This window comes from Lolium perenne, chromosome 6 (genome assembly GCF_019359855.2).
Source record: "Lolium perenne isolate Kyuss_39 chromosome 6, Kyuss_2.0, whole genome shotgun sequence".
Lineage (NCBI taxonomy): Eukaryota > Viridiplantae > Streptophyta > Magnoliopsida > Poales > Poaceae > Lolium > Lolium perenne.
In genome coordinates this window covers 81005692-81024102 of record NC_067249.2, presented here as the reverse complement: position 1 = coordinate 81024102, position 18411 = coordinate 81005692, and positions in this window count along the sequence as shown.

Below are 18411 nucleotides of genomic sequence, written 5' to 3'. Positions count from 1 at the left end.
CTTCAATCTTCTTGGCATGGTCACGGTACCCGACGAATTGGGTACCGAGACGGATAAATTCCTTCATCAAAGGCTGGAGAGAAGACCAAAGGAAAAGAGAAATCAATATAGGAAATGAAAGTTCGACAGCACCTAGCAAAAAACAAAGGGGAGCTGAAAGTACTGAAATGCTCGGAACGTAAAGAAAAAGAGCGAAAAACTTACGTCATCCAATGAAGGAGTCGTGGAACTACCAGTTAACAGGATAGGTTCCTTGGCTGGTTCTACCCTAGCTCTCTTTGGTGAAGAGGCTCGGGAGCTCGCAACTGGAGTTGGATGCTCTGTGTCTTGTTGAGGAGGCGAAGTTTCGTCCCCATCAGGTTGAGCTTTAGAGACAACTAAAGTACGGGACGTACTCGTTCGAGCAGTCGCGTCAATAGGTGGATTTTCATCCTCGTCGCCACTACAATAAATAAGGCGACAAGATAAGAAACAATATAGACAAAGTATCGAGAACAAACAACAAAGAGCAGCAAGAACTTACGAGCTGACAAGAGCATCTTCGTAAGGGTTGAAAGTTGTCCTTTCTTCAGTAGTAACAACTTCTTCGGCAGGAGGTGCACCGGTTTTGGAGGTGCCGGAATCAACAACCTCATCCCTTTTTCTCTTGTTCTTTGGAGAAGCAGCTGGGGGAGGAGAGTGTGTCGATGCGGTAGTCTCGGATTCAACTTCCTTTTCAGAGGATGCCGCGGATTTTTGAGAACCCGCGATTTCACTCTCAGGGCGAGAAGTACCCTGGTTGTCATCGGTGACAACAGCCCGTTCTTCGACTTCTCCACCTTCAGGAAGGGGAAGAAGAGAAGCTAGAACTGGATGATTCTACAAAGACAAAGAATGTCGACAAGAAGTTATGCAAGGGATGTCAGCAAAAATAGTAGTCGACAAAAAATAGTCAAACAAAAATTACCTGAGGGAGCGCGTTGGTGGCGCTATATGGTGTCACACGGCAAGATGACGGGACTGTGTCTTTCTTGCTAAGCGACGAGATCTTTTGGACAAGTTTTCCTAAGTCCTTGACCAACAAATCTACCGACAGGCGATCCACATCTTTGTTGCCAGCATACATCCAGAGGGGGTTTTTGCGAGCTTGCAGAGGCTGCACCCTAATCCTAAGGAAATACGCCGTGATTTGGATACCCGACAATTCTTGTCCACGGGTATTTTGAAGCTGGTGGATGCGTGTCATCAGCGCCTCTGTCGCTGCTTTTTCTTCATCGCTAGCCTTTGCATCCCAGGACCGACGGCGACAGATTTTTTCGTTGCCATCGAAAGGGGGAATGTTGTCTTCCACCGAGTCATGGCTCTTCTCGTGGATATACAACCATTTTTTGCGCCACCCTTGAACTGATTCAGGGAATTTGACGTCAAAGTACTCGACATCAGGGCGGACGCAGATCACAACACCGCCTATGTTATAGGCAACGTTGGGAGAGCCATTACGGGGAAGGAGGAAAATGCGCTTCCATAAAGCCCAGTTAGGCTGGACTCCAATGAAAGATTCGCAAACAGTGATGCAGATCGAGATGTGGAGGATGGAGTTGGGAGTAAGATGGTGAAGTTGCAATCCGTACACAAAAAGCAACCCCCGCAGAAAATCGTGAATGGGGGAAGAAAGGCCGCAGATGAGGTGGTCAACGAAACTGACCCGATACTCCATAGGAGGGGATGGATAGCTCTCCTCGCTGGGGAAGCGCAGCGAGTCTTTCTTCTTGCTGATCCCAAGCTTCTTCAGGAAGTTGATATCTTGAGTGGAGATTTTGGATCTCTCCCACTCAGTGCTCCCCAGATCCGCGGTCGCCATCTTGGACTCAGGAGTGCTGTGCCTGGTGAGTCTGCGAGGTGGCATCAACACTGGCGTAGGCGAAAAGCGTGATCGTGGTTGAGCTCAAGAAGTGTTGGGCGCAATGGGGAATTTTTGCAGAGGAGAGCAGAGGTGCGGCGTGAACGAAAGGGCGAACGGAGGAAGAAGATGACCTTAAATAGAGAATCGGTGAAACGACGCACCGTTGGATGGAAAAATTGTGATATGGATGTTGTACACGTGGGTGAGGGGTAAAAGCGTATTTTCACTGTGAAGGAAAGGAACAGGCGCTACAGTGCGTGCGCCAGGAAAAGTGGAGGACGTGTGTCCCCCACTCGCACGACGTGTCAACTTGATAAGGATTTTGGGCCCGCAAGACATAGAGAGAGCGCTGCTCGCATCTTCCCGATACAATGGTCGTGGCTATCGTCAGCACTGACGTCACTTTATCAATGGAAAAAGATCGGCTTTGGTAATTTGAACATTGGCGACAAAGAATGATGACTGATAATTTCGAGAGCCTTTGATCAAATACAAGTTTTTGCTCAAATGCTCGGGGGCTACTTTTGAAGAAGGAAATTTCGGGTCTGACAAAATAGAAATGGCGAGAGCCTATGATCAAATACAAGCATTTGTTCATATCCTCGGGGGCTACTCCCATCGGGAGCGCTGGTCGCGAACCCAATAGATATGAAAAGCTTGAGAAAGAATAACAATATAGCGACAGAAGGTACTAATTTGTCGAGCCTACAACCAAGTACAAGTCCTTGGCTGTAGCCTCGGGGGCTACTCCCATCGGGAACGCTGTTCGCGTGCCCGATGAAATTATAAAAAAAAGAAGTGAGCAGATTTCGAGTTATACAAATAACTCTACATATACTCCCATCGGGAAGGCAAAATAAGTCATCCGTTTACTCAATAAAATGTGCTATTCCAACAGCCGAAAAAGCACTCGACAATATATTCTCAGAGCGCCAAAGTCGCGAATAATCTCTGAATGCCGCAAAACTTTGCGAAGGTAAGACCCCAGATCCGTTCTGAGCGGCGTGGCACCGTCTGTGACGTCGGTTTGCTACTTTTTTCCGTATCAACAGATACGAAGAAAAATCCTAACGGACGCGTTAGGTACCCGATAAAATATGACTGGGACTCAACAGAATGGTAAGACCTTAAGCGGCACCTGTCGAAGTTAACACCAGTATCCCGAGATCATGTCCAGGGACGTGATCTTGAAGTAGGTTTTTTGCGGATTGCCACTAGAGCAGTTAACTAGTACCTGATCCGTCAGATGAACTAGCCTCAACTACTATTATCCCTGTACAATATATAATTGTGTGTCTAAAGATATGCAATAAAATCGACAAAGTTATTAGATGATTGTAAAGTTGGAGATTTCCCTGATTCTTCGATTCAAGCAAAATCTCGGGGGCTACTGACATAGGCATCCCCAATGGGCCTGCCGAAGATGGTACCCGGGGTTTACTGAAGGCCCACAAGTTGAAGAATATGAAGTTCGGGAGCCCAGTTAGTATTAAGGAAAGTTAGAGTTGTATTAGGAAATATAGAGACTTGTAATTTTACGGGACGGGTTAGAAACCCTCCCGGACTCTATAACTTGTGTATTACGAATCCCTCGGCTCCGCCTCCTATATAAGGGGGAGTCGAGAGACAAAGAGAGCATCGAATCTATTGTCAACATAACCCTAGTTTCTTAATCGTCGAGTACTTTTCGGCTGAAACCTTCGAGATCTACTTGCCCTCTACTTCCAACGAAACCCTAATCTACAATACGTAGGCATTGATAAGTTGATACCTTATCAGGGAGACACCAGTCAAAGAGACAAGCTTGACCAGTCAACATTGTGAGCTTGAGTATTCTATTGTGAGAGACCCACTTAAAATACTGTTAGCATGTATGGTGCAGAAATTAATTCCTATGTTCCTCTAGGGCGGCACAACAGAGCGCCTCTCTTACGTTCCAGCTACCATAGTTCCCGGATGTGCCGACATATGGTGTCTACCATGCCGCAATAATAGCCGCCGGCTTTGTTGGCCGTCAGGAAGGCCCGTCCGCTAGCCAAATATTTTTACAGGCAACCACAGCTTGTGCCATACAAAAAACCCACCGGGTAAGGGTTTTCTTTGTATTGTACAAGAAATGTGTGGACTTGCAACCCTCTGTTTTCTCCACTAAATCATCATTATATTCTTTTTATGATGTGCTTTGTGACAAAAATGGATAGTCAAAAACTGGGCTTGAGGAATCAAGTAACATGACATTTTATTTGGAATTATCATAATCGTCTATGATGATATTGGATCCTCATAACAATTATGACGATCCAATATTGTATCTGCTCATGCCGCACCAGAACCTGCGTGGCCAGTCTGACGTGGAAAATTTACAATAATAAAATAATAGTCGTAATCTAAATCAGCTAGGTCCATTTCGGTGGTCTACATGGGACAAGCCTAATAATTACATCCTTTTTCGTTTCTCGACCTTGGTCCTTTTTTTTTTGGCCCATTCCTCATTTGGGCATTGGCCTTTCTATAGTCGAGTTCCTTTTTGGACCTTGATATTTCGATTGTCCATTTCACTTTTGGACCTTAGACATTTTACAACCTTTTTATTCTTCTATGTGTGGACTTGGTATCTAACAATGACTCCGTAACAAAAATTAAAATATATGCTACACTTTCACTGAGATGGCTATTCCTAAAAGGGAAACACACGTCGTGGTTGGTATCAGGGTCAGATGGAAAATCCTCACACAAGTAGGAAACTCGGTAATGCGGTTGTCAAAGATGGTTGATTGCCAATGGGTGGTTATTATCATAGATGAGTGATTAATACTTTAGTCTTCAGAGTATAAACTTGGTGAAACCTTTTTTGAAAATGGAAATCACCGGTCTCTGTATCAATGGATGCACACAAACCGTAGGAGGGGTGAAAATGTTATAGAGCGAGAAATTCAGTTGGAAAAATAGTTGTCGAAGGGATTGAAGGAGCCAAATCTTTCAATGTTCCACAGATGAGATCACTCATATAACTAGATGATACCCCGCGCGTTCCTGCGGAGACTTGTAGTATTTTTCCGCTAAATTTAATGTTTTAAGTTAGAAACCATGTGAGAAATTTTCATGAAATATACTGAAGGACCAAAATAGAGAATTATATATAAAATGTAATTATTTTCTGGATTAGGTGGCAATGCTCACAGAGCTGAGAACAATATGTAATAGTTAACTTATGAGCATTACTATTAGATGGAAATAACATAAGTACATTTAAAATTTTCAAGTTCACTCAATAGGGATAGAAGTCTTGATCTCTTCCAAAGGAATAAGGTAATTCGTCATGATGTCTTGAATGTATGGGGGAGCCGGACATCTCCTGATCTCTCCCATAATAACCTAGGGAGATAATTTAGTCTTTTCTCTACCAGTAATTCGTGAATTGACGTCGTACTTTAATCTTTTCTCTTCCTGTAATTAGCAGTAGACAGATGACAATAGATGGACAAAATCGCTGAAGAGTCAACAAACTTATAACTAAGAAAATCACAAAGTTCCCCGATGATTAATTCTGTCAAATATAAATAAAGATAAATTACATACCTTTTGCCAGTACATACATTAGGCAAGAAGCAACGCCTTGGAGCTGGTGATACACCTGCCGTTTAGGTAGATGATATATGAGGAATGCACTTCAATCTGTGATTGAACTCTTCACATGTGGAGATGGCTGATCTAGGATCTTAGGGTGACTTCTTTTGGGCTGCTGCTTATGCATAAGCCAGCTTCTGATTTTCGGTCCGGAAAAGCAGCGGTGGAGATAAACTCCAACTGTGCCAGAGACTTCTTTGGGGCTTCTAGAATTTTTGGTTCATTTGGGTTCAGGGAGGATTAGCACGAGGTCCGCGTCATTTGTAGACAAGAAGGTCGAGCTCGGCGCTGGTTGGGGAGGTGGCCCTCGAGCTTGTCGTCGGCCGAGGGTGGACAGAAGGCGAGGGAGGCGGTTGTGGAGGTCGAGCTCGAGGTCAGCGCCGCATCTGGAGTAGAAGGTTGAGCTCAGATCGGAGGAGGCCGTGGGGCAGCGGCGGAGGACGAGGTAGTGGGGCGGCGGCGGAGGCGGCCGTGGAGCGGCGAGGTCGGAGGCGGCCGTGGGGCGGCGTGGTCGGAGGAGGACGTGGGGCGGCGGCAGAGGGCGAGGTAGTGGGGCGGCGGCGGAGTCGGAGGCAGAGGCGGCCGTGGGAGCGGCGGCGAGGTTGGAGGCGGCCGTGGGGCGCAGCGGCGAGGTTGGAGGCGGCCGTGGGGCGCGGCGGCGAGGTCGGAAGAGGCTGTGGGGCGGCGGCGAAGGACAAGGGGAGTACTTGTTCGCTCCCTATCGCAGAAGCTCGGGAAACGGCGCAGAAACACCTCACGAGCAGTTTCTGGCTATACACACGAATTGGGCTTCTCGGTGGAAATAAGCCGATCTGAAGCTAGAGACATCTTTTGGGCTTCAGCGGTGTGCCACCTCGAAGCTGACTAAGAAGCCCAAAAGAAATGGTAAACACTATCTATCGGTGTCCGATTGGAAACAATCAGTCGGACCTCTCCGATGCCGTCAATTTCGTCTCAAATCAATGATTCGCCTTGCATCAGATTTTCTTGTAATTGCTTCCGTTGATTCAGCCTTGTCTCCCCACGGAAAGGCTCCTGAAAATTAGCCAGAAAACATGGCCGCCCCCATCCCCTTCCTGCCATCGCATCGTAACCCCTCACCGCTCCGCTCCCCTCCCCTCCTGGTGCTCGGCTCGCTCTGCTTCCGCCGCCGACCCGCGTCACTGCTTGCCGAGATCTTCGTCCTTCCAGCGCAGGGAGAACTGACCAGTCGCCGGTCGATGTACGTGTCAGGATTCTCAGGATTCTCAGCCTAAACTTCAGGGTGTCCATCCGTCCGAATCAGCTAATAGTTGGCTGCTAGCTTCAACCGCTGACAAGGCAGAATCTAGATCCTCCAAGGACAACACGATTCAGGAAGAAGGTAATAGCAGGTATTTTCCGGACATTAAATCCATGGTTTCCTGTCCATACTTTATAGCCATATTTTGCATGTGCTAAGCTTGTTTTTGGTATGCGACACCTAGAAATTTTCATAGTGCGGCTTCCATGTGCTTCTTGTTTTGCTGCTTTCCGTGATCTGCTAGGCTACCATGTGAATCAGTTTTACCAGCGGGTTTCCTGTATTATATGCTTCCGTGAGATGCTTGTTTTGCAGCATGGGATTTATACTCATGCTTCGCGTATACCACGTTTCTCAACAATTGTGCACTGGATGATGATGCAATTGAGAAATATCCAGATAAATCTGTGGCAACTATTGTACATAGTACTTCTCACATTTGTCTGCTTCAACATCGCTTGTAGTATGCTGCGCACAGATAAACCGATTCTTCTATTTTTTCATGCTTCCTATCCATTGTTCGTGTGTTTCATAACTACCAAATGTTTACTTCTACATTTTTTTTTCCTTCTACTGATTTTTTGGCTTCTACTTACGTTTCAACACTTTAACATTGTCGCATGCTTCCGACCTCTAGTTGCAGCACACATCTACGAGATGGTGAAGGATGCCGAACCAGAGTGTATGGTGAAGAATCGTTATGCGGCTGCTAATCCTTCAATCGAAATTACCGCTCTCCATATGCACATAGTACTATTATTTATTTCATCAGTTTAGATTGTTTCCTGCATATAACCATGCTTCTCCTTTTTGATTCTTGGTATTGTTATTTTTAGCACCAATGTAACTTATAACATTGTTCTCTTGCTACTAGCTATGTTTCAAAGCTTCTAAGTGGCACTAGTTTATGTTGAGATAGCATACCACTAAAGCTTCCAAAGCATGTATGTGTTTCTTCCTATAAGAGCATCCCCACTCGTTGGCCCTCCCCACGCCCAAATCCGGCGAAATTTTCGTCCGGATTGGACGAAAATTTGGCCTAGGAGCGCCAAAGTTCCAGCCGTCCCCCCGGCAGGAAACCCCCAACCTCGACCATTTGACATACTTCAAACAAATTCGACATAAAATTTAACAAGTTCAGCGAGCAAGAGTCCAAAAATTGCTGAAACAACTTCGGCGATAATCAGTACAATGTTTAACAAGTGCTGAAACAAATGAAGCACACAATTTCACAATTTTTGAAACAAATTATGACAGACTAGTTGGCGTTGCCTCGGAGCGTCCATATGTGCTCCACCAGATCATCTTGCAGCTGCTGATGCATTGTAGAGTCTCGAATCTCCTGGCGCATAGCAATGAAGGCGGCCCATGATGGAGGCACCTGGTGATTAGGCTGTGCAAGAGGACCCTCTCTCTCATATGGTGCTTGCTGCTCAGCCAGAGGAACCGGATGTTTTCGCTCATTTTCAATAATCATATTATGTAAGCACACACAACAATTCATCACCTCCCACATCTGATCTTTGGACCAAGTCATAGCGGGGAACCGGACGACAGCAAATCTCTGCTGGAGGACACCAAATGCACGCTCGACGTCTTTTCGGCAAGCTTCTTGTTTCTTGACAAACTCGCAAAGTTCGGGGGTGCTAGGTTTCGAGATAGTCTTCACAAATGTTGACCACTTTGGATAGATACCGTCTGCAAGGTAGTATCCTTTGTTGTACTGCCGACCATTGATCACATAGTTCACCGGGGGAGCATGACCCTCAACAAGCTTGGAAAAGATCGGGGAGCAGTTTAGGACATTGATGTCATTGTTGGATCCAGGCATACCAAAGAAAGAGTGCCAAATCCAGAGATCATGGGTAGCCACTGCTTCAAGTATCACAGTGCAGCCGTTTTTGTGACCCTTGTACATTCCCTGCCACGCAAACGGACAGTTCTTCCATTTCCAATGCATGAAGTCAATGGTTCCAAGCATCCCTGGAAAACCCCTAGCTTCATTTGTTGCAAGGATCCTCCGAGTGTCTTCGACAGTGGGTGATCTCAAGTAAAAGTCCCCGAACACTTCTATGACGACCCTGCAGAATCGGTAGAAACAATCAAGGGCGATGGACTCCGCCATCCGAAGATAGTCATCTGCACCATCACCGGGAGCTCCATAAGCCAGCATCCTCATAGCCACTGTGCACTTCTGCAGTGACGAAAATCCAACCAAGCCAGTGCAATCCGCTTTGCATCTGAAGTAGGGGTCGAAGTCTCGGATGGCATACACAATTTGCAGAAATAGCTTTCTGCTCATCCTGAAACGACGCCTGAAAACAGTCTCACCGTGCAATGCATTGTCGGCGAAGTAGTCGGCGTACAACATGCAGTAGCCCTCCATTCGCTGTCTCGGCTTGCACTTCCGGCGACCTGGTGCTGACCCACCACGTCGACCAGTTGCCACTCCGGCGTACATGCTTGATAAGCAACCGAGGATCAGCATGTGCTCCTCGTCTTGGGCGGCGGCTGCCATCTCTTCTCGCATAAGCTCGACGAACATCTGCTCCTCCTCTTCGTTCGAGTCCATGGCCGGCGAGGCAAGTGGACGAACACCTGACGGGCATGGTCGAGGCAACCCGAGCCGCAAACGACGAGGAGTAGGCCGTCGTTGGAAAACAGGCTGGCGGAGGAGCAGCCAGATAGGCCGTCATCGAAAGACGGCGGAATATAGGCAGGTGGGGAGGAGGGGCGGCAGAATCTGGGCAACAAGCCGGCGGGGTGGTGACGGCGGCGAGAGGGATACGAGGGGTAGGAGAGATTTTGAGTGGGGTTCGTGTGTCCAGTCGCCGATAGAGCGGGCCCTTCCCCGTTTTTCACTCGTCCGGAGTCCCCGAGCACGCCTCGGGGGACCGGGGTTGGCGTGGGCTCGCCGGATGGATTTAGGGCCAAATCCGGACGAAAACGAGGAACCGGGGGCGCGACTGGGCCGGATTACGCCGTCCGGATGGAAAAAAACGTCGATCGGGGGCCTCGTCGGGGAGACGAGTGGGGATGCTCTAAGTTTGCATAAATTGAACCACACTCTTTTTTCTGCGTTGGTTAGTAATAAACATTGTAGTTTTAACATTACCTATGCTTCCTACATTTCTCATGTTTGTGCTCATGATTCAAGTCGAGACTTTGAAGTTTACCTTTTTCTTCCAATGGCTGTTATCGTTCGACTAAAACGATGAGCACGACGAGATCGAGATTATGTTTGTCGACTTCTCTTGTTTGAAGCACCACTGGTGGAGCGAGCACCTTCTTCGTGTTAGTGGAAGAAGACCAGTGTGCCTGGTGTAGGCACTCCAATAGGAAGGGAGGGTTGCCTGCGGTGGCAAGAGGTCACTATAGCAGGTCATCGACGAGCCTCTGACGTTCCCATAAATTTAAATGTGTCATTGCTATGAGATATGGGCGGTGGGGCATTGTGCTAGATGAGACAAACCCTATGTCTGATTCTTCTTGTATGTTGAAGCAAAAGCTTTTTATTTGGAAGAAAATTTTGTCCTCCCTAGGAAGCAATGATGATAGAAACAAATATTTGTAGGATTTGAAGGATACACTATTTCCTTTGGAAGAAAATTACTTTGTAACCAATGTCGATGGAAACAAATGTTTGTTTGGAAGGAAACACTATTTACTTTGTAAGTTATATTATCTGTTGGAAGCAACGTGTCGACGCAAATGAATATTTGTAGCATCTTTTCTATGGTGGAAATAAAAGATCTTTGAAGCAATCGAGCTTGGCTATGGAAGCATAGTTCGTACTTAATATAAAATCTTGGAGAATTACAAACAGTGCGTGGATCTGCCATGATTATTGCAAGGAAATAGCATTAATATTTTCATCAAAAAATGGCGCTTCCAATATTGAAAAGCAATGCTTCCGTCGCACAGAACTATATATGTTGTTGTAATTGAGAAATCCTTAAATAATTTCTTTTAGTAATATTTTATACACATAATTCCTAAAATTTAGAGTTATTTTCTGCATCCCGGGAGCCTATTAAACGGAAGCATGCAAATCTGTTCCTTGACCAACATACAGAAGAGGCTGGCGACATTACAAGACTGGATTAGTTTACGGAAGCATGTAATCACTCCTCAATTAACGGAATTGATGTACGAGGCTGTGTAAGATCCTATGGTTGCCTGGCTTCCAATTCTACGGTCATACATAGGCCCGATGGGAGGCAAGAAATCGGCATCCGATTCCTAGTGATTCTTAGTCACCCTTAGTCAGTAAAGCACCGGCTTAGTCGCTTCTCGGCTCCTTTCCGTCTTTCCTAGTTCTAGCCAAAGTGCATCAGCCAGATGCTTCAGGCAAGAGAGAACATATCAACAACAACAATTCAATAATCAAATGTTCTTTTCCATAACGATGATCCAATCAGAACGTGGAGATTGAGCAAGCAGCACGCAGAATCAAATAAAAATCTAAATAAACCAGGGGAGGCAAAACATTGAGCAGTTTGGTAAGCATCAGAAGTATTAGAATCGGAGCGGACAACTACCAGGATCAGGCAATCTCCAGCGGCGCGACGCAAACTGTTGGATAATTAGGCACAATTTCCATGATTAATTCCAGAATATAAAACATGATGGCAGCAACTAGCAACATGTGAAACTCAAACATACTAGATGCATTAATCAACATGAGTAGCAGCAGCGCAAACAGTAAAGCATCCATCGCTAAACAGATCGAGATATGTCGCACGTACCGATCTGGTGGAGGTGGCGGTGTAGCAGATGATGTCGCAGCAGTAACGTTGTTGATGACAACGTTGTGGACGACAGGGACGACGGGTCGAAGTAGGCGGCGTTGAAGACGACGGTAGGCTGCACCGCCCGACTTGGACGGAAGACGACCCGTGATGAAGAGCTTGAGCAGTCGCGCAGAGCGCTTCCCAAAAACCTAATTCGCCCTCTCCCGTACAGGATCGCAAGGACGAGTGGTTCCGGAGACCTGCTCTCCCGTTCACCGATGCACGTCGGCGAGCGGGATGGAGTAGGCTACGATGGCGGCGCAAGCAGAGAGAAGTGGAAACCCTAACTCGTGTATTAGATGTGTTTCTGCGGTAGCCGGGCAAGAGATTATATAGGCTCAGGAAACCCTAGGCAACGTGGGGCACGCCCACGTCGCACGCACGTTTTCGAGTCGGTTACAGATAGCCCACGGCCCGGGAGCGACCCGAACCGACTAACTGCGACGCGTCCGTCTAGGACTCTGTTCGTTTTCCTGAGCTGCAAAAAGTAAGGAAAGTCTCGGCTCGAGGCTCAATCCACTCACCACGAGCGCGGCGCGCGCGTCGTGACGTGACGTGTCGTGTCGTGTCGAGTCGAGTCGAGTCGAGTCGAGACGAGCGAGCGAGGAGGAGGAGGAGCGCGCGCGTGTAGCACTCCTATTCTCACTCACTTACTAGTGGTGGAACAATCCACCTTATAAGGTGGTCTAACTTCCTCCCAACTTTCCATGTGGGACTAAACTTCCCACCTCTTGCCACTCCCTAGTGAGCTGCCACCAACTTGGGCTCAAACTCACAAGGCTGCCACTAAGTGGGCTTTGAGATTTATAGGGAAATCTGAAATCTAGTATGGGCCAATGTGTATGGGCCCAATATTTCAACAATCCCCCACCAGATCTCAAATCCCCAATTAGAGATTTACCAATACTCACTGCTTGTTTATATACCAGTGTTTCAGCGGAGACTGTTAAGTTGAACTTCCGCCTAGAACCTTAAGCTACATCCATTCACACTTGAACAATGGACTAAGCCTTGAATTGCAAGTTTTGCGTGAACAGGGTTTCACTCAAAGTCATAACCAGTACATGGCTGCCAGTAGCCTACCCCGCGGGTGAAGCATATGCGTCATACTTCGTGGTCTCTTCATGAGTTTACTAGAGATCACCCAAATCTCATAGATTGCGACGTTTAACAATCGGACTCATATAGGTGTGTTATTTCAAGAATGCTCTGTAGGACAGCATCTTTGCTAATATAGCCAACATAAACACATTAAGGCTTGTTGCCAACCTGCCTTACAGCAATTGAGAGTTGTGCATCTTCACATAGAGAGGGTTACATAATACTCTCCTCAATTAAACCACTAGCTTGTTTTTCCCAGGTCCTAATTCACGGGATCTCCGATCACAAAGGTTGGGTTACCACTATGGTGTAACATCAACGGGTCTCAAACCCATCTCCCTCGATGCACTTTCTATCACATTACGTGATAGTCCCTTTGTAAAGGGATCTGCCAGGTTTTTGTCTGTTTGAATATATGTAACAGTTATTACTCCAGAGTTTCGCAATTTCCTGACAGACTTCAAACGTCTTTTGACGTGTCTTGATGACTTCGCGTTATCCTTAGAATTGTTCACTTTGACAATTACAGTTTGATTGTCACAATTCAAAAAGATTGCCGGTACAGGTTTTTCAACCACAGGCAAGTCCATCAAGAGCTCACGCAGCCATTCTGATTCAACAGTGGTTGTGTCCAAAGCAGTAAGTTCTGCTTCCATAGTTGACCTCGTCTATATGGTTTGTTTACAAGATCTCCATGACACTGCGCCACCTCCAAAGGTAAATACATACCCACTAGTGGCGTAGAGATCAGCTACATCAGAGATCCAATTTGAATCACTATATCCTTCAAGCACAGCTGGGTGCCCTGAATAGTGAATCCCATAACTCATTGTACCACATAGGTAGAGCATGACCCTATCAAGTGCATGCCAATGATCAGTACCCGGGTTTGACATGAACCTACTCAACTTGCTAACAGCAAAAGAGATGTCGGGTCTAGTCGCGCTCGCTAAGTACATGAGTGAGCCAACAATCTGAGAGTATCTCAGTTGATCTACGGCAATCCTCCGGTTCTTGCGTAATGTCACACTGGGATCATAAGGTGTTGGAGAAGACTTGCTATCAATATAGCCGAACCTGCTCAAGATCTTCTCAACATAATGGGATTGTGTTAGAGTAATCCCACTCTCGTTCTTAATAAGCTTGATGTTCAGAATCACATCAGCTTCTCCCAGATCTTTCATATCAAAACACTTTGACAAGAAAGACTTGACCTCGTGTATTACTTTCATGTTTGTACCAAATATCAGAATATCATCCACATACAAACACAGTATAACACCTTCGCCCCCACCATGGCGATAGTAAACGCACTTGTCAGCCTCATTGACAACAAAGCCTACAGAAGTCAAAGTTCTGTCAAACTTCTCATGCCATTGCTTAGGTGCTTGTTTCAGGCCATATAAAGATTTCAGCAACTTGCACACCTTTCTTTCTTCACCTTTTACTACAAACCCATCAGGCTGATCCATATAGATTTCCTCTTCCAACTCTCCATTAAGAAAAGCTGTCTTTACATCCATTTGATGAACGATAAGACCATAGGAGGCAGCCATGGACAGTAGTACTCGAATGGTGGTAAGTCTAGCGACAGGTGAATAGGTGTCGAAGTAATCTTCGCCTTCTCTCTGTGTGTAGCCTTTAGCTACAAGCCGCGCCTTGTACTTCTCAATAGTACCATCAGGTCTTAGCTTCTTCTTGAACACCCATTTGCAGCCTACAGGCTTGCATCCATGGGGTCGTTCTGATAGCTCCCAAGTTCCATTAGAAAGAATCGAGTCCATCTCATTATGGACAGCTTCTTTCCAGTCATCTGCATCTGGAGATGCGAATGCCTCTGCAATGGAAGTGGGAGTATCATCCACAAGGTACACAATGAAATCATCACCAAAGGATTTTTCAATCCTCCGTCTCTTGCTCCGTTTAGGAGCTTCATTGTCATCCTTCTCAGTAACATTCTCATGTGATTGTTCAAAATACTCATTAGATGGACTGGACTCAGGAATTATCTCAGTAGAAATTCTAGCAATGCTATGCATATCTTTCATAGGAAACATGTTCTCAAAAAATGTTGCATCACGAGATTCCATAATAGTATCAACATGCATATCAGGTACCTCGGATTGAACTACTAAAAATCTATAGCCTATACTCCGCGGAGCATAACCTAGAAAGATACAATCCACTGTCTTTGGTCCGAGTTTGCGCTTCTTAGTAATTGGAATATTGACTTTCGCCAAACATCCCCACGTGCGCAAATACGAAAGTGATGGTTTTCTCCCAGCCCACTCCTCGTAAGGGGTTTTATCTTTATTCTTGTTAGGAACTCTATTCAGGACATGACATGAAGTCAATAAAGCCTCCCCCCACCATGCCTTTGATAAACCAGCAGTGGCTAACATGGAATTCACCAAGTCAGTCAGCGTGCGGTTTTTCCTCTCGGCAACCCCATTTGACTGGGGCGAATAGGGAGGCGTCCTCTCATGAATAATGCCATGTTCCTCACAGAATTCATCAAAGATTTTAGGAAAATATTCACCACCACGATCCGACCTAAGACGCTTGATCTTTCTCTCTAGTTGATTCTCAACTTCAGCCTTATAAATTTTAAAGTAGTCTAAAGCTTCATCTTTAGTTCGCAACAAATAAACATAGCAAAATCTAGTCGCATCATCAATCAATGTCATGAAATATCTCTTTCCACCTTTTGTCAACACACCATTCATCTCGCATAGATCAGAATGTATGAGTTCTAGAGGTGCCAAGTTTCTCTCCTCGGCCGCCTTGTGAGGCTTCCGAGGTTGCTTTGATTGCACACAACTATGGCACTTAGAACCTTTGGCAATGGTGAAATTCGGAATTAAACTTAAACTGGATAGCCGAGACATTAAACCAAAATTAATGTGACATAAACGAGAATGCCAAACACTGGTGTCATCACTAACATTGCCACAAATATGGTTCACAGACTTATTACTGAAATCAGAAAGCGAAAAGCGGAACAAGCCTCCGCACTCATAGCCTTTACCAATAAATTGTCCAAACTTGGAAACAACTACTTTATTCGACTCTAAAACAACCTTAAACCCATCTCTTGCATAGAAGGGAGCCGCTAACGAGATTCTTGTTCATAGTAGGGACATGCTTTGCACGTTCCTCACCGCACGATCTTCCCGAAGTGAACTTCAGATCTACCGTGCCAACACCACGAACAAGCATGTGACCCATTCCCCATCAAGACGGAAGAATCCCGGGCGACCTGGTAAGAAGTGAACATGGAGATGTCAGCACACACATGAACATTAGCACCTGTATCAATCCACCAACATGGAGATTGAATTACTGAAAGAACAGTAAAGAGATTACCGTACCCATCAGCATTGCTAGCGGTCACCGTGTTGACTTGCCTCGCCTTTTTCTTGCGGTCTGCCCTCTCTGGACAGTCCTTAGAAAAGTGGCCAGTCTCTCCACAGGTAAAGCAGCTCAGATCTGCTTTGTTTATCATCTTCTTCTTCTTGAAGGTTGTAGTCTTCATAGGCTTATTGAAGGAGGGCTTGTTATTCCCTTTATTCTTGCCGTAGGGTTTCTTACGCACCATGTTGGCGCTAGACTGACCCTCTCCTTTCTCAGTAGTATCCTTAGCCCGAGCTTTCTCCTCAACATCAAGAGACGCTATCAGATTTTCAACTGATATCTCCTGTCTCTTGTGTTTGAGAGTTGTGGCAAAGTTCCTCCATGAAGGAGGCAACTTAGCGATGATGCATCCAGCCACAAACTTACCAGGTAAGGCACACTTAAGGAGTTCAAGCTCTTTCGCAATGCACTGTATCTCATGAGCTTGTTCGACTACAGAACGGTTGTTTACCATCCTGATGTCATGGAAGCTCTCCATGATGTACAGTTCACTGCCTGCATCGGTTGCACCGAATTTAGCATTCAGTGCATCCCAGAGCTCTTTACCGTCTGTTATGTGCATGTACACATCACACAGACGATCAGCAAGAATACTCAGAACGCATCCGACAAAGAGAGTATTGTCTTCCTTGAACTTGTTCTGATCTTGGTCAGATATAGTTCCTTCAGGTAAGCCATTACTAACTTGGAATACTTTCAGATGAGTAAGCCAGAGCGTGGCCTTAATCTGCCACCTCTTAAAGTGCACACCGGTAAACTTATCCGGCCTCAGCGCATCAGCAAAACCAGCCATAGTTAACTCAGGAAATTGCCTACGATTAGGTTTTTGGATTGTTGGATAATTAGGCACAATTTCCATGATTAATTCCAGAATATAAAACATGATGGCAGCAACTAGCAACATGTGAAACTCAAACATACTAGATGCATTAATCAACATGAGTAGCAGCAGCGCAAACAGTAAAGCATCCATCGCTAAACAGATCGAGATATGTCGCACGTACCGATCTGGTGGAGGTGGCGGTGGAGGTGTAGCAGATGATGTCGCAGCAGTAACGTTGTTGATGACAACGTTGTGGACGACAGGGACGACGGGTCGAAGTAGACGGCGTTGAAGACGACGGTAGGCTGCACCGCCCGACTTGGACGGAAGACGACCCGTGATGAAGAGCTTGAGCAGTCGCGCAGAGCGCTTCCCAAAAACCTAATTCGCCCTCTCCCGTACAGGATCGCAAGGACGAGTGGTTCCGGAGACCTGCTCTCCCGTTCACCGATGCACGTCGGCGAGCGGGATGGAGTAGGCTACGATGGCGGCGCAAGCAGAGAGAAGTGGAAACCCTAACTCGTGTATTAGATGTGTTTCTGAGGCTCAGGAAACCCTAGGCAACGTGGGGCACGCCCGTTTTCGAGTCGGTTACAGATAGCCCACGGCCCGGGAGCGACCCGAACCGACTAACTGCGACGCGTCCGTCTAGGACTCTGTTCGTTTTCCTGAGCTGCAAAAAGTAAGGAAAGTCTCGGCTCGAGGCTCAATCCACTCACCACGAGCGCGGCGCGCGCGTCGTGACGTGACGTGACGTGTCGAGTCGAGTCGAGACGAGCGAGCGAGGAGGAGGAGGAGCGCGCGCGTGTAGCACTCCTATTCTCACTCACTTACTAGTGGTGGAACAATCCACCTTATAAGGTGGTCTAACTTCCTCCCAACTTTCCATGTGGGACTAAACTTCCCACCTCTTGCCACTCCCTAGTGAGCTGCCACCAACTTGGGCTCAAACTCACAAGGCTGCCACTAAGTGGGCTTTGAGATTTATAGGGAAATCTGAAATCTAGTATGGGCCAATGTGTATGGGCCCAATATTTCAACACAAACGGTCGCTCAACGACCGTTTTCGTCCGCCGTGATCGGAAATGCGTCTGGCACCACCTCCAGCAGGGCGACGCAAAATGACCGGGCCGTCCGCGGAGACGCAAACCTGGCCTAAATATGCGCCTGGGATGCGTCTCCGCAGACGCTCCGCGGACGCGGAATCGCGTCTGGCGGACGTTTTGTCTGGCCCACCAGGCAGTGACGCAGCGTCGATGCGTCTTCTCGATCCGCCAGCTGGCGCCGAGGCGTCGCTTCGGCAGTCTGCGGCCGCGTAAATGGCGATGCCTCGAGTGGCGCGCGGCCGTCGCCTACCTCTGCGCAAGTAGTAATGGCGATGACTCGCGTGGCGCGGCCGTCGTCCTGCCTCCGACCTATATAAACAGGGGCGCGAGCATCTAATCTCCTCCCCACTAAACCCTAGCCGCCGCTGCCATAGCGCCGCTTC